At 43.3% G+C, this 16,406-nt stretch overlaps 1 protein-coding gene across 20 annotated transcripts in view; it reads left to right on the forward strand.

Annotated features, from left to right (window-relative positions):
* Window positions 1-16,406, forward strand: part of BBX (BBX high mobility group box domain containing) — a 141,413-nt gene that overhangs the window by 23,151 nt on the left and 101,856 nt on the right. For 5 of the 20 annotated variants that reach the window (XM_065675952.1, XM_065675953.1, XM_065675954.1 and 2 more), the window contains one exon: window positions 10,729-10,812. The exons of the other annotated variants lie outside the window; for them this stretch is intronic. The gene's annotated coding sequence lies outside the window, so the exon portion shown is untranslated. The remainder of the gene's footprint in view (window positions 1-10,728; window positions 10,813-16,406) is intronic. 20 annotated transcript variants of the gene reach the window in all.

A 16,406-nucleotide genomic window follows, 5' to 3' on the forward strand; every position in this document is an offset into this window, starting at 1 on the left:
GTTCTGAGTCTCTCATTTTTGTCAAGTCTCTCTGGCCTGCCTTATAAGAAACCTATGGAATTCGAGGGTTTAGTTGAAACAAGTGGCTGAACAAAACAGTAGTAAGATGAAGTGATTGGCCCTGATTCAGTGGATCACAAAGTATTGGTTTTGAGACTTGTGAATCCTTGATTTGTGTTAAGGGATTTTGTTCTGAATCAGTAAGCATCCGTTTGTATTGTTTGAATGAGCGGGCAGATCTGATATTAGCCAGGTGTTTGGGGGAATTTGGACAGCTGTGTTTGTGTGGACAGACAATGCAGTTCAGCAGGACTAAGGTGAAATTGAGAGTAGGTATCTTTCGTAGCCAGTAGGCAGGTATTAGGAGTAAAAATAAGTCACCTCTTAAATGAAATTTCAGTTTCTCTCATCCAACTTAGTGTCAATTTCTTTCATTTTGCTGTAGAAAAACAGTCTTGGGATGTCTGGAATAGCCATACAAGGTGAATTGAGTGAAAATTCTTCCATGCCTGTGTATGGAATAGTGCTGTTTCTTTTTCTAGCAGTAATAGAAGCAAGTTAAGAACATTTAAAGTGAATTCTGTAGTGACTTGCAGACCTGTTGCACTAGCACGTATTGTCCAGTGAAATAGTTACCCCTTGTTTTGGCTGACAGGACAAGGTGCAGAGATGGGTGTTTTCAGCAGCTGCCGTAAAGGAGCAGCAATTCCATTGCCTTTCCAAAATATGGGAGCTTCAGAAGCGTTTCTTTTTGTACTCTTTTTTCGCAGGAATGCATGAAATTTAGGAAAACAAAAGGTTTTGTTGTTAGAGCTGACTTGAATAATTTCAGTGGATGTAATCAGATTATACTTCGAATTTAAAGATGAAAATGTTGTGATTTCCAGTGGTTGCACTTTTCACTTGCTTTCATTTCTCTTTTCTTTGAAAAGAAATCTGGTTCTTACTTAAAAAGCCTAAAATAATGGTTAGGAAAGTAAATAATTAAGCAAGGATTCAGCATTTGGTGAGCACACCACTGAAATCTGTTCTGTGCAGATGAAAATGTACCTGATTTACACAGTTATGTACCAATCAGATTGGACTATTGGGCTTTAAATTAAATGGCTATTAAATGGTGCTTATTGAAACAAACTTAGCTATGTCTGTCATTACTTCTGTTTGAAATTTTCAGCCATGGGAGTGAGTTAGATGCCTCATTCCCATTACAGCTCCGAAGCAATGGGTCAGTTAATTTGACTTGAGATACTAAAAATATCCCCATACACCTGAATGTAAATACGATGAAAGAAATTGGGTTTAAACTTTAAGATAGGGGGTCATATATTCCCAGGGTGTCTGTGTTCAACAGTGTTCTTTAAATGTAGTTGCTGTATGCCACAAATGTGGAACTTAATGTGGCTTGCAGAGAGCTTGCTGCCACTGCTCATTCATATGGCAAGGCGAAGTTTGATTCTTAAGTTTTATTTTTGCACAGCAGCTCAGTGATTGTGGTAATTCCAAGGGTATAAAGAGTACTGCGAGCAGCTTGCGTTAGTTTGACCACAGAGTCAATACTGAAAAAGGCTTCAGAGTGTGTGGTGACAATGTCTGATTGGGCACAGTGGTGGCTTTCTAGACAATAGTGGGTACGGGGTGGTGTTTCTCAGCGGTGATAAATAAATGATTGTGAGAGGTATCTGCTTTGTGGTGTACTTAAAATTGTTACAGTGTACTGGGAGGCTTAGCAAATATTACTGAATAGCTTGGCAACTGATGGCAATTGCTCTGTAACTCCAAATTAATCACAGTATTACCAGGGGAAATAGAGGTGGAAGGCGACGAGGACTACACAGGATATGTGCCTTTCCAATGTGTCTTCTTCCGGGAGACCCAGGGTCTTCCCTCCCTCTCTGCCAAACCCTGCTTAAATGTCTCAAGGGTTCTGTTGATTTTAGTTAATTCAGGGACAATTGGAGGCATCCCATCCACCACATCCCCTGCTGAGGTGCTGAGTGCTTTCTCCTCTCCATGACCTCCTTGGGAATGCAGGGCATCACTGGCCTCTGGTAAATGCCCAGCTCCATTCAGAGTCCAACCAGACAAACAGGAAAATATATACTGCCTGTTTACCAACAAAGCTAAGAGTTTTCTGCATCCCAACCTGGGCTGTTTTGCAATTGGATTTGAGGGATTTTGAGACCTAGAGAGCTGGCTGTGCAGTGTATGAAGCAAAACTCAAAACATTATTTACTCCCAACTTTTTCGAATCGCCTTATTAAAATGCAGCAGTTTAAAATCCAACCTATGGATAAAACCTGGCATAATCTCAGACCTTAAGGGTACGTCTGGATTGTAGATTGCTGTGTTTTGTAGTTACCCGAGTGTGCTTCCAGTTAGGCAGAACAAGTTTCAGAAGTGGTTTGGCAGTGATGGAGTGGAGCCCAGTGATTTAACTTGCGCTAAGGGTAAATTAACTCTTGCAGAGCTGCACTGCGCTGCTGCAGTTAAAGCTCCTTGCACTCGATTAGTTGGTTTAAACCAGGTTTGTGTGTCTAGGGCTGCTGAAACCATCTGGAGTGTTTGGGTTCGGTCACTGAATGCAATGGTGCAATGAGGGCACGTCTTGGACATTCCTTCAAGATGCAAAATCTGGTTATGCTGCAGTAACAACTCATCTTACCCTTGCAGGTTGCAAATCCTATTTATGGCATTCTTTTATAACACTGGATGATGAAAACAATACTTTCTCTTAGGAAATTATGATTCAATTAACTTAGTATTTATTTGGATTCAAAGCTTTGCTGTAGTTGGAGGTGACAACTAGTTGGGGATATTATTGCTTCTTGGAGGGCTTGTTCTTGGGTTTTGTAGGAATGGGAAGGCAGGGGAGGGTGAGTGTCTTGCCTTTGGTGCTCAGGGTAGAATTTTTGCTCTTCTTTATTTCCTTAAGGAAATCCTGCCTTTTCTTAGAGAAACTGTAATGGAAAACTAGAGTCCCCGGGAATGTATGTGAAATACAGCAGTAAGTCAGCACTGAGGCCGAGTTACCTGTGTTTATCTGTATCTACTGTGTGCCACTTGGTTCAGTGCTGTTTAGTACTCATTGCTAAGCAGATGAAGTTGATCTTTTAGTGTCTTCAAGGAAGTCAGGAATGTCCAAATGCAAAGAAACTGTACATGTGATGACTGACTAGTTAGCACTACCATCGTTGGACCAACCTGTGTGCTGTTACACCGGCATAATCCTTTAGGGCCGTGTTTAACACTGTCCCCCGTCCTCCCTCCACTCTTTTATAGAAAAAGTGAAATGAGAATTAAAAGAAAGAAAGAATAATAATCAATACAGCATTTACAGCTGGAGATTTAAGTGTCTGCTGACAGGGAGTTACTGTGTCTGTGTGGTACATACACTGCATTGGTCTACAAGCCATGCAGTTAAGTTCATACCTGCATCTACACCAAAGTCAGAAGGTCAGATTGTAGTAGTGGAATTGCTTTGACAGAAACACGAATGTTGGAGGAGATGTTGAGCTTCTCCAGGTCAGTTGTTAGAGCAGCCTCTTGCTCCTACAGGAGTGTACCTGCCCTTCTTCAGGTCTTTTCAGCACCAAAACTAGCAGCTGCTTTCTCTGTCTGTCCTCCTCCTGGATGTACCAGAGAGCAGCAGTGGTGGTTGGCTAGGTGGGAGACACAGGGATGCAACTGCTGGCTTCCTCAAGGTTTAACAGGAGCATAGGACCCTTTTGTAGCTGTTTAAAATACCTCGGCAGCAGAAGTAGCAGTGGGTCAGTTCTGCATCCATGGCATTTCATAGCAGTGGGGTTTTCATGTGAATAGCTGTTAATCTGTGTTTAATTTACAAAGGGCGGGACAGATGCAGGAATAGGAGAATTTGTGTTACCGGCAAGCCAGTTACGTACCATAACAACTAAAGTGTTTTGTGTTCTGCACAGACCTAAGGATGTGTGTGTATGTGTAAAGAATTGCATCCTTTGGTAATGACTGACCTATCTTAAACTTTCTTGTCAGTTTAGAACAAAACACCACACCTTAAAGGCTGCTTGTATTACAGAAGGGCCGATATATTAATGCTGTTACTGTGTTTATACTGTCAGGTAGCTAATGTGTAGATTGGCATCTATATTCCTTGCATCCATGCTGGAGGGGCAGGAAGAAACTCACCCTCTTCTATGGTGTCCCACAGATGTGTGTTAGACTTGAATGCAGGAAGCCTGTGTGATTTTCCTTGATGATGAGGTTCGCTGTACTTACATGTGCCTCAATCAGTTCTTGCAGTAGTGCATTGATTTTTGGTGGCTGAACCTGGAGTGTAAAAAAAGTTTGGTGTATCTTTTGGGGAGTGCTGGTGTTTGAAGTAAAATGTGAATTTTGAATGTTGGTAATCTCTTTCTTCCTTTATAGTAAAGTATTGCATGGTAGAAACTTTATTTAGCTTTAGAGTCCCACACAGACACCTAGGGAGAAAACCACAGCCTGGAGAGGAAAAAAGAGGCTCTTTTTTTTTGTCTGATTGAATGAGGAAAGTTATTCATTTAGTTTTAGATCATACACTGACAAAACGTAGAGAAACTCTTAGAGAAGACCATGTGGTAGCCACTGGTTCGTATGTCTTGCATTGGTGTTAGGTCTTTGGATAAGAGTGGGCATCATCACAAGAGATGTTGCAGCAAATGTTTAGCTCTCATGCACGAAACCCTAAGCAACACTTAACTGCTGGAGATGACATGGTCTGGTGTTCTGGGGTTTTTTAAGTGAGTTTGCAATTAGTTGAGGCTAATTAATGGTTTTGCAGAAGCACCTTCAGTTCAGTTTGTTTGCAGTCGCTCAGAGGAGTTGTTGATAGGACAGCTAAAGATTGGGTGATATCTCATCAATCCACAGGGATGGCTGAAAAACGTGTTTGCTGGATTTGCACATTGGGTACTGTATTCACACAGTGCTTTTTTACTGCCATAGCCCTCCCCTCTTGTGTTTCCTGGGAGGAGTCCTCTGTCCTTGCTCACAGCTTCAATGGCCTTGGCTGGAGCCACCCGTCCTCGGAGCAGCTCTGCTTCCCAGGGATGCCTTGCTGCTGTCGAAGCTGTGGGGTGTGCTGGTGTACCCCTGTGGGGTACCTGGGCCCCCTCGGATGGAAAGCGCCAGACTTAGGCTTTCTAATGTGCAAGCTAATACTGTAACCTGAAGAAAACCACAAGTGTGTGCTGAATGCGGAACTTGGGCTGCCATAGTGGTTTTCCAGAATTTCATTAAGATAAATTCAATTTGAAAGATTTATTAAATGTCAAGATTTGAATTCAGTGAAGTACTCGGCGAATGAGATGTGAAGCTGGAAGAAGTTATTTCTGTGAAGAAAACTTCACAGTATTTGGCCCAAACAGTAAAGGATTCTTTAAAAACAATTACACATACTCTAAAGGAAATCATTCAAATAAATAGTTGTGTGTAGTGGCTGTTTCTAATTGGGCTTCCTGTTTTATCACAGTTAGTTTTCCATTTAGGAGGGAAGATAGGAACCATAAAACTTGATGCAAATTAGCAGAGCGAAATAGCTTTCTTTGCAACTGCTCTTTGAACCTTTGCGTCTCTTTTAAGAATATGCTTACAGAATATTGCAGCAGTACATCTAGGAAGAAAACGGGGTTGTCTTAAAATACAGAAGTATATGTCTTTCTAATAAATTGCTTCTGATAGTAGTAGGAAATAGAGGAGATTATACGAGGGCAGGTTTCTTTTTAAAAGTCTGATTTGCATTTTAATCTCATGGAGAACAGCTTTCATTATTCTTAAGGCAAAAACTAAGCCCTCCTGATTTGAAGAAATGCTGATATTGGAAATGTGGTGGGGTTTTTGTGCTACAGGAGATGCGTGATCTTACATTGCGAGAGGTAAACTTGAGCATCTCTAAGCTTACCAGTATCTTGTTCTTGTAGTAGAGCTAGAAATGGAGCAACAGTGCTAGGATTTTATGCTGTCACACTGTATGCAGCATCTGAGTGCACCTATAGCAGCGAATGGGGATTTAACTTCAGGGTGACGGAGGAGAGGTGAGAAGGGACAGCATGCTGCTTGTGGTAGGATTTTTGCCTTGGGCATTTTACACATTATTTAGGTATGACATTTGTACCTGCAGTTGTTCTGACACTTGTGATACGTGGGGGTGTGTAGTAGGTAACAGAGCAGTGGCTTTCTGGTGATGGGAATCTCTCGGTGCATGTATATGCTTTTAACGTACTACATAGGTCAGAAAGCTTTTGTGTGTACAAGCCCGTGGCAGGGAGTTGGAACTAGATGATCTTTTAAGGTCCCTTCCAACTCAAGCCATTCCATGGTCCTATTACTCTGTGTGCATATATGGAAATGCGTGGTGTGACTTCTAAGGAGTGTTGAGCGCTAGGAATCATTAAAGTGGTGATTCTGCTGTTTCTGAATGCACAGGTTGTTGATGGCGTTTTCTGGACTGGTTTATGAGTTAATTTATCTGGTTAGCGTTCTATTAACTGTGTGGTACTGCAGAGTTACGTAGGTGTTGGACTGGGAGATTGTATCCACTTTGAGCCGAGCAGTGACTTTGCTTAGATTTAGTGATGGGGTGGGTAAATTCATGATCAAACGATCTCCATGCTGGCTTGGTTTAAATGAATGTGGAGACAGGTTGGTGTCCACCTGACTTTAACGTAGGGGAGGAGAGGCCAGAAATGGCACATACCATTGAATTTTGACAACTGTAGTTTAAGCAAGGCAAAAACTTCAAGCTAATGTTAAAACAGCACAGAGTAACTGCATGATTGAATGTGCCTGGACTTCTAAGTGTATGAGAATGAGTTTGAAGCAGAGGAGTGTGTATACTTGTGCTTGTTACTTCATGCCTTCTTTCTGAGGTAGGTTTTTATCTCATCTAGAAGCTAAAGGATGATTATACATTAGATGATCACTTCTCATAGCTGTTGTTAAGCTTTCAAAAGATTTCTGTTCTCCCTGGGAGAAAAAAACTGGCACAATTTAAAGTAGTGGGTTTTTTTTACTTTAAAAACACTAAAAAAAAGTATCCTGTAGATGATAGAGATGCCTGAAAGACAAATGTAAGCCTACCAACAATGGACTCATCTTAGTTACTTTTGCAGGCCTGTAGGAAATAATGACTGCAGTGCAAGAACTGCTGATCTATCGCTGTATCTGTACTGAAGTCAGAGACTTCTGGACAGGGTAATAACACTAGGCAGCAAAGATCATGACACAAGTCTAGCTGCTTGGTAGCATTAAGCACAAACTGTTTTACTTGGAGAAGAATGGTTGCCTAACAGTGGCTTTCACACTCCTGCCCCTGAAATCCTAATAATGGTAGACATAGGTTTTAAAAACACACTCGTTGTTTTGATGACCTCAGTCAAGGAAACTTGGGAAGAGCAAAGAAGCAGAGAGGGATTATTTGCAGTACAAGCAGATGCTGCTCTAATTTCTCAAGGAAATTTCTTGCGTAGAAAGTCGAAGAAATGAAGGGGTTTGTGCTGTAAACAAGGCCATACTTTGCGCAGTGCCTTCAACTTTTTCTTTGCATGATCCGTTATCTTAAGGGTGAAATGCTTTCAGTAGTGAAAGACTAAAGTGGGCTCATAGAGGAGGGTCTTCCAGAACACTTAAAATTCTTTGCAAACCAAATAATAGCAAATTCCTTAAAAACATGAGTGTGTTGGTCTTTAGTCAGGGTACAGACTGACATTAAAGATGGCATTGCTGAAGTTAAAGATGTGCCTTAAGCGATTTGTTAGTGAACCTTAGAAATCGGTTAATGATTTTTATTTAGTAACTAAGAATACTTTTAAGTGCTTCTGATGCTTCTGAGGTTTCTGGAATAAATTAGCTTTGGCTGTCATATCAAGAGTGTCAGAGATTGCTATTCTGTATCTAATGGAATACTCTTACTGGTGTGCGTGTGTACTTGAACTGAAGGAGGAGAGATGAGGAAGGGATTAGTATAGTTTAGCAACAGCATTTCTGTCTGGTATTTGTGAGAACTGAGAAGTGCCCTTTCAAAACCGAGTATCCGTGTGAATAGCAGGGGAAAAGCAGTACTCAGCGCTGTAGAATCTCCCTTCAGGTAGGAAACAGCTTCTCTTGAGATTCACAGAATAATCCTGGGATTAGAGGTGGGTTTGTGAGCTCGTTTGTCTCTGGTATGGTAGAGTCCCAGAGCTGCGAGTGATGCTGTAGAGGTGTAGGTTTTGATTTGAAGAGATGTCCAGGCATTTCTGTAACAGTAATTATATCAGAAAAGGGTTGGCAGTATCTTTGCTGTTTCTCTTTAAGTTGAACTCTTACCTGTATTTTAAGCTTGCTTGCTGTTGGTCACACACCACCACAATATCCCATGCAGGTTTTGTGGATTCTTGGCTTTAATACTCATTAAATCTGTTCAGCCGAGTGTATAAATTACATTTCCAGTTCTGATACAGTTCTGGCTTTAAACTGTGTTTTCTTAGTAAGGAAGCAGCTGTCTGTCACTTCAGTGCAAATAGTTACCCCAAAAAGAATGGATAAGTTCTCCCATGAGACAAAAAGCATAAAGCTGCCAAACTACATGGACATTAGTGAAGAAATTGCATTGACATTAAGGTGAATAGGACCTGGTGTGTTGCTGCTCATACCCTGGCTGACCTAGGCTGCATACTGGGATTTAGGCTGCCTTTAGTCTGATGTTGCTGCAGGTCCTGAAGATACTGCAGTGAGGCTTTGCATCCATTTGGTCGGAGCTGACTACGCCATCAGAGTAGCTGTAGATAGGGATGTATGTCTGCATCAGTGACCTTCAGCTTACAGCCTGAGGAGTTACAGTAAAAGCAGTTACTAAAGGTAGGCTGTGAACTGAGAAGCATGCAGATGAAGGCATGAGTCCTGTCTGTCCACTCATGGAAGTGAAGGCCATCAGGCCCTGCAGAGAGGCAGGGAGAGAGGTGAGATTGTCTCCAGCTCAGTTGGGATTTGACTGTAGACTGTGTGTAGGATATACTTTGAAACAGTGCCATAAAGCGAACAAGGCTCAGTGAATTTCAAAGGCATCATTTAGTGCTTTGTTAAAAGTTGCCGGGTTTCATAAGCTTCTGGAATGGGCTCTTCCAAATGTGAGTTAAAGACGTGCTACAGGTTCCTATATTGAGCAGAGAAGAGAAAATACATAAAAGCGGTAAAGATAAAATTGGTTGGCCGCCTTGCTTTTCTTTTTCCCTTCTGCTATCAGGACCAGTGTAGAGGACATGGATGGGATTTCAAAAGTTAAGAACTTGCCTTAAACTGGTTAACTGTTGATTCGGTCCCCTCCATCCCCACCAGTGCAAAATACCTGCAGATCTTGCCTTGCAAATCTAATGAGGCAAAATACTCAGAGCTGATAGAGAGTGAGATGAGTGTCTATGTAGGAATACTCTCCCTGGTGATCTCCACAGCCTCATTTGCACAGGGATTGTCTGCTTTTGGCTGAAAAGTATAGGTCAGGTCCTGGCTCTGGGAGTTAGGAAGATCCATTGACATGCTGTTTTCCAGCGTGGGTTTTAATTCTTGTTTTAAAACAGTGGCTGATGGCTCACATGGTAGTCAGTCCACCTTTGCCTTGTGTCTTTTTGGCTTTACCTTGACACTTGGTTTTCTCTGCTCTATAATATCGCTGTTTTATGTGTGGTTTTGTAATGCCATCCTAATGATACGAACAAACCTCACTCCTGAGGAACGTGGGGAACAGCATGGCATGTGGCAGATGCAGCCCGACTGTGGCAGAGGGCAGGTGAGGGTGTCGCGTGCTGCAGGAGCAAGCAGAATTGTCTCTCTTGGGGGGACCCAGCTCCCACAGCCTGCTGTCCCCTCAGGAATAGGGCCTTAGTGGGGCTAGCATATGCCTTTGGGAGAGAAGATTCGTGCAAGGTGGGAGATGCTGTTGCCAAGTTAAAGCCCTGCTTGTTGTCGGTTTGAATTTTAGCTTGAAAAGCCTTGCAGTTCTTGAAGCTCCAGAATATCCTCCCTGCCTTGTTTTATTATAACTTCATCAAAAGAAGTTAGTTCCACACAAAACATGGCAGTTACCATTCAGAAGATACCATCATCTGCTGTTTTTAATGCGCAATAAGAGTTCTTCTCCAGTGGCAAGAGGAGGAGCGTGGTGTCCATCCTGCGGGATGTGCCTTCTTGCCCCAGCTCATGCATGAAAGAGGGCTCAGCGGTGCGGGGTCCATGGGCAGCTCTCCCCGGGAGCTGGGGCGAGTGGGGAGGTGTCGGGGTGCATGTTGGTGCTGGGGACTGGTGGTGCCAACGGGGAGGATGTCAAGGGTGAGCGTCTGCTTGTGCAGGGCCAGCTACCTGTGCAGTGAGTGCCAGCCCATGCGGTGGGAGGGTGTCTGTGTGTGGGGAGCAGGGTGCTGTTGGCATCCGTGTTAGCTGTAACGCTGGTATTTCAGTCATGCGGTGGTGTTCGGTCCTACTGCCAAAACCGAGCTATAAGCAGCGAGTCTTTGCTCCACTTTTCCTCGCTCCGTGCCTCTGCTCCGCCCCGTCCGTGCTCGCCGCGCTGCTGAGATCAGCTTCCTGCTTTTCATTTTGCTCAGAACGCCGCTACTCCTCCCCTGAAAGAGTTATTTTCATCGGGCTGGAGTTCGCTGTTACGGGTGGCTGCAGGCTCTTTTTCTGACAGGCGAACGCGCCAAGCTGGAAAAGCAGTATCATGGTGATTTTGTTCTGTTGCAGCGAACCAGAGCTGTAGGCAGAATGGTAGACTGCTGCACCGAAAGCATTTCTGTGCCAGCTCTGTGACCGTGGAAGGCGAAGGAGGTGAGTGCTGGTTTTACATCCCGGAGTTGTTGGAGGTGGGACCAGAAGTCGCAACCTACCCAGGCTTCAGGAACAAGACATGAGCAATTATGTTGTTACGCTCTCTGATTAGATGCTTTTGCTCCTGCTAATGCTGTAATGGAGTATAGTCAGGAAGTGATGGATTTTTGCTGTGGCAAAGAACTGTAGTCCCTGAAAGTTCATAGTGTTTAAATTCGTTTTTCTTTCATTGAAAAGTGTGAATAGATATGGCTATAATATAAATATATAAATATAGCCGTAAAGGACAGATGGTAAAGATGGGGTTTACTGTAAACCACTTACAGTGGAAACAACACTGGGGTAGTTTCAGAACTTTTAGATGGATTGAATTATGCCAGGAAGAGACTTCACAGTGATGTAGTAATGCCTGTGGGTCTAGAATGATGTGATGCATAGGAGGGAATGACAGGATTTTACAGTGTGTGGAAATAAATTTATAGACAGGAAAAACAAAAAAGAAACAAACCCCAGATTTCTCTTTCCAATTGCCAAGCATCCCTCAGGATGGAAAGCAGGTTGGTTGAGAGAAAGCGGACTGTTTGGACCAGTATCTCTGTTGCGACAAATGGGTAACTCCTATAGAAATGTGGCTTCTTACATTGTTGCAATTTGAAGTTTGGGTTGGGTTGGTTGTTTTGGTTGGGTTTGGGTTTTATTTGTTTGTTTTCATTATTTCTCTGTACGGAGTGAAGAATGTAAATACCACGGTAGGTATTTTACACACAAAATGTATTTTTCACACAAAACGTGTTTGTATGTATTACAAAATACAATTTCCAACCTGTTAAACAAGTGAGCATCATTCCCTCTATACCTTCTGTTGGAGCTCTGAAATCTGTAATCCGTAACTAGTGGCAGGTTGCTACTTCCTTTGTGGTGTGGTACCCTTCTTTTGCTGCTTTCTCATTACTGCCTGTTAACAAGCAGATTAATGGGACCACTTTGTTCCTTCTGACCATGGTGCCCTGAGTGGGTTTGCAGAGGACTCTCCTTAAGAAGCTACTCAAAACACGTAGCTCTGGTGGGCCAGCCTGGCAATGGATGCTGCTGGCTTGGGTACCAAGCCTACTTGGGTAGTTTGCTGTTACCCAAGTTCTCAGGTCTGACCAGAGTTGCTTGTACCCTTGATCCAGACCGGAGTGCGCGCTTTGAGTAGCTGTTTTCTGTGATGACTAGTTGAATTCATTGGTTCTGCTACAAAATGAAACAGATGCAGGCTTGGATTGGTTGTGGGAGTCAGAGTTACTTCTCTTACAGTGGAGTTCCTCAGTAGCCATGCTGGAAGGAGTTCTAGGAATCTTCAGTTTCAAAATCTGATGCATTTTGATGGACAATGAGAGAGGCGCAGTAAATTAGAAACTGGGGGTTGATTTGGGGCAATATTTGTGTCCGTGACTGATTTTTCCTTTCTTCTTTGTTGGAAATCAGCGCTGCTGCTTTCAGCTGTGGGGCAAGTAGGGGCGTATTTTCTTCAGAGTGTTTTGTATGACTGGGCCACACTTACCACTTCTAAAGCTTTGTAGATCAATGGGTAAAGTCAAAAGAAAAGCATAAACCCACTTTTATTGCCCAGCCTGTGGCCTCCACTGCGGTAGTGGTGGAGGAGTATTGTATAGGAAGTAATAATAAAACTTCCAGTCGTGTATGGCCCTGCATCTTCTGTATTTGGTTTCAGGTGCTGGGTATAATATGCTGTGTGGTTTTTGCCTCCTGCAATCTGGAAGTTCATTGCTGCTAAATCTGCTTCTTTGTATAGACCTGTGCTCCAGAAATTGATCCTGTGCCATGTCATGACTCTGAGGGATAAAACCGTGGCTAAAGACATTTCGTGTGCTGTTCACGTCAGTAGTTAGACAATGCATGCCCATTTGCCTCAGTGTGTTGATACTAAGGAATTCTAAATGATAGTGTTTCCACAAGAAATGTGTGGGAAATACGTTTACCCTATAGATGCAAATATATCTCCCGTGTGGGCCCAAGTACCCAACTCTTGCCAAAGTTACTACCTTTTTACTTGCATTCTGGCAGTAGACAAACCGCAGCACTGAGAGCATGGGTATGATGTTAAGCATCAAGCCCTGCAGCTGCTGGCCTTCTGTGCTGCTTTAGTAATTTTATACTTACTTGCATTGTGATTGACAAGAGGTTGCTGTAAAAGAAGCCCAGCCTGGGTCGGTGGAGTCAAGGGTTCCTACCAGTGGCTCCAGATTTTGTGCGTACAACTGATTCGCCAGCCTTGCTGATGGGTAGGGTCAAAGCATTTGCTCCTTTTCTGTCCCATTTTTGCAACCTGGTCTTGTGTTAACTTGTGGAAATTTGTTTTTTTGGGGTGCACTGAAGGGGGGTGCGAAGTTCTGCAGGTTGGATCCTTCCTTGTTTGAGCCTTCACAAGGCTATTAATAAGTGCTCTTTATTTGTAGGCATGAAGAGTGAAGGGTATGGCTCCCAGAGTCTTTTTTGACCTTCAGTTCACTGCATGTGTAATGCTGGCCCCATCTTCAACATAGGTAGAAGATACAATATGTTATTTGAAGTACAGCTCCCTGGCAAAGAAGTGAATAAGACTTACTTGCTAGGGGTAATAGTGAAGCACCATGTTTAAATGGCAGCACTGTCACTGAAAGAAATAGTCCCAGCCTCAGATGCTTGCATCCTACCCCATGGGGTTATGCTAGTGTTTTTGAAGTTGTGCAATGGACTGGACGGGGATCATACCTAAATTAATGGGGTTTATTAGCTTAACTCTTTCTGTCTGCTAAAGATAGAGCTGACCACCGTTGGGGGGATTATATATTGAGTCATGAATCAGAGCAGAGAACTGAACAGCAATCTTGCCCCAAAAAAGGGGTCCAGGAGTGTGGGGAATGGAAGCAGGACAGGGGACAGGACTGCTTTTGGTTTCAGAGCTGGCTTATGCTATCTTGCAGCTTGCCAAGCTAGAGCCTTAAGGGCAGGCTAAGTAAAATGCAAGAGAAGGAGGATGTATCTCCAGAAATAGACTACTATTGTCAATATTTCTTCTGCTGGGGACTTATATGCATCTCTTAAACATGATTGTGCAGTCTGGATAGTTTCCAGTGCAGATAGCATCAGCTGGTTACTGATGCTGAGGATAAAATGTCTTGATTGTGAGGTAGCTTTTATCTTTCTCCTGTGATCCTTTCTGAAGTCGGGTGATGCCTTGCATAGCTTTCCTTTGTGCCACCCAGCATAGCCTGTGACATACCAGGCTCTTCTTAAAGGCGGCATGGGACTTGCAGTAAGTGTGTTGATAGGTGATTTCAGCCAGGTAGCTCTGTCTGGATGCAGAGTACCAGTTTACTGCAGATTCAAGGTGCTGGTTAAATTCTTAAATCCAGAGCTGATGCTGTACATTGTTAATACGATGAGTTGCTCTGAGATTTTAACTGGGGATGGAATGTAGGTAGCTTACCTCCAATGGCCAGTACTGGAGTGGGTTTTTTTGGTAGCAGGGTAATTGTTGCTGCTTGTGTGTGATTTGTGGAGTTGAGGAAGTTTTTGTTAGTGGTTTTCAAGCTTTTGTTACGTGTCAGGTGCTGGCAGAAAGCAGCAGCAGATATTTCTGCATTGATTCCCCGGGGCTGTTTTGGCTGCGTTAGTCAAACGTTGCATCCCAAGATGAAGATCATCTTTTGAGATTCACTAGTGTAGACCCACGCAGTTGTTCAGGGCCTTGTTACCCTCTGTGAAACTCTGTGCAAGTACAGGAATCCGTGCTAGTGGATTTTGACAAGGGATTAAAGGATCGATGTTTGGAAGTTGTTCAGATAGGAGAGTTCAGAGCTGAAAATATCATCTCTACTCCTTCCATTGCCCTACCAAAGTAAACTGAAAACCCATAACAAAATGCAGCACATTGACTCTTGTGCTGGTTTAGAGTACTTTATGCTACAGAAAGATGCTGTCCAGTGAAAACTGTATGCAAAACAGGCAGAATTGTGGAGGGGAAACAAAAGAAATTATAGTTTCAGGATGAGAAAGAAAACTTATTTAAGTGTTGCTGTGAAGCTTGCACAGTGGGAAATTCAGTTGCTTTATGCCAGGAGATTGAAAGAACTACCTAAAATCCCAAGCATTTAAAAAGATAAATGTAAAATTGGCACTTTGGTTTGATTATATCTTTCTTTTGCAGGGAAAAATAAGTCTCTCTTGCTGTAAATGGAGCAAGTAGTTAATGAGACTAATGCTTTGTTAGGCAAATCACAGCAAAGTTCAAGGGACCTAACACCTCAAGAGCTGGTGTGGCTGGCCCATGACCAGCTGTAAGTACACAGCTTCTGCTGGTGGGGACGTGAAGTTACTGCCTCTGTTGCAGCATCTTCTAACACTGTCGTGTCCACCCTCTGCATGGATGTAGTGTAATGGCAGCAGTGTTCTCCATGGACTTCTCTCCGGGATGCTACTGGCAGAGCGTCACTGGGAAGCACTATAGCAGCTGTGGAGGGATGGTGCAGGGCGCTGGTGTGGTGTGATGCTTTGGGACATAGTCTTCCCTGATGGTCAGCTAACCTGAAGTGAAACCCTGGCAGCATCTCCAAAAGATGCACCTATTTCAACTCTTGGTGAGCAAGATCCAATGCAAAGCAAAGCTACTCAAAATGGATCCCTCCCCATTTATGTTACATCGCTACTGTATGGTAAAGTGGTTTTTATGGTATTGGGAGGTTAAAATACTTTCAAATTGAAGGGATAAGTTTATGCAGGTGTTCAAGCAAAATGTATATTTCCCAAACTAATACAAAAGTGAAACTGTCTGTAGAAGAACTGAAAATCATCTAATTGAGTTTTCCTGTTCTAGCTGGCTACAAGAATGTATGGTTTTGAAGTTTAAAATGTTAGTAATGGTAGTTACAAGCCTCCCGTACTTGGCTAAATGCCCCCTGGAGCTTGTCAGTGTATGGAGTAACTCAGAAGTAGCAATCAGGTGGAAAACACCTGGAAGTTTCTTAGGTAAAACTGCATGCGAGTTCCATGTGGGGCTGTGTGCGCTGACAGACAGTGGCGATACCTCCCGTGTTGGTGGAACCCACTCGAGCAGGTTCTTGTTAGTCAGGGCCAACAAGGAGTAACTACAGTTACGCTATTTCTTCCCCTCTCAAGGCTGCAATAAGGCAGCCAGCTAGCCAGGCCCCCTTCGACGGTGACCGTGACATATTCTAACCACAGAACCGAGGCCTTCCCATCTCCAGTGGTGGTCATGGTTGATTCAAAATAATAACAGGAATAAGTCTGTGGTAGAGGCTTTCCGAGTTCCGTGGGGGGGCTTTCACTGAATGTCTGTGTGTGAGTCTCTGCTCCATGAATGCTGAATCTCCGCTTGGAAATGTTCACAGCAGGTACATGCATCTGCTCTCTGGTGGACCTCTGGTGAGACAAAGACTCCGAATTGCTGCGTTGGTGAAGTGGTGGTTAGAGGGAGGAAAAAGAGAGACTTTCTGGCTGAGCTTTCAGTATAAGTGAGTGTACTTTAAGTATTATCAGCAATTTACGCTGTTACTTCTGATTAAATTTCCTGCTGTATGGATTGACAG

The sequence above is a fragment of the Lathamus discolor genome, chromosome 4, assembly GCF_037157495.1.
Source record: "Lathamus discolor isolate bLatDis1 chromosome 4, bLatDis1.hap1, whole genome shotgun sequence".
NCBI classification, from domain to species: domain Eukaryota; kingdom Metazoa; phylum Chordata; class Aves; order Psittaciformes; family Psittacidae; genus Lathamus; species Lathamus discolor.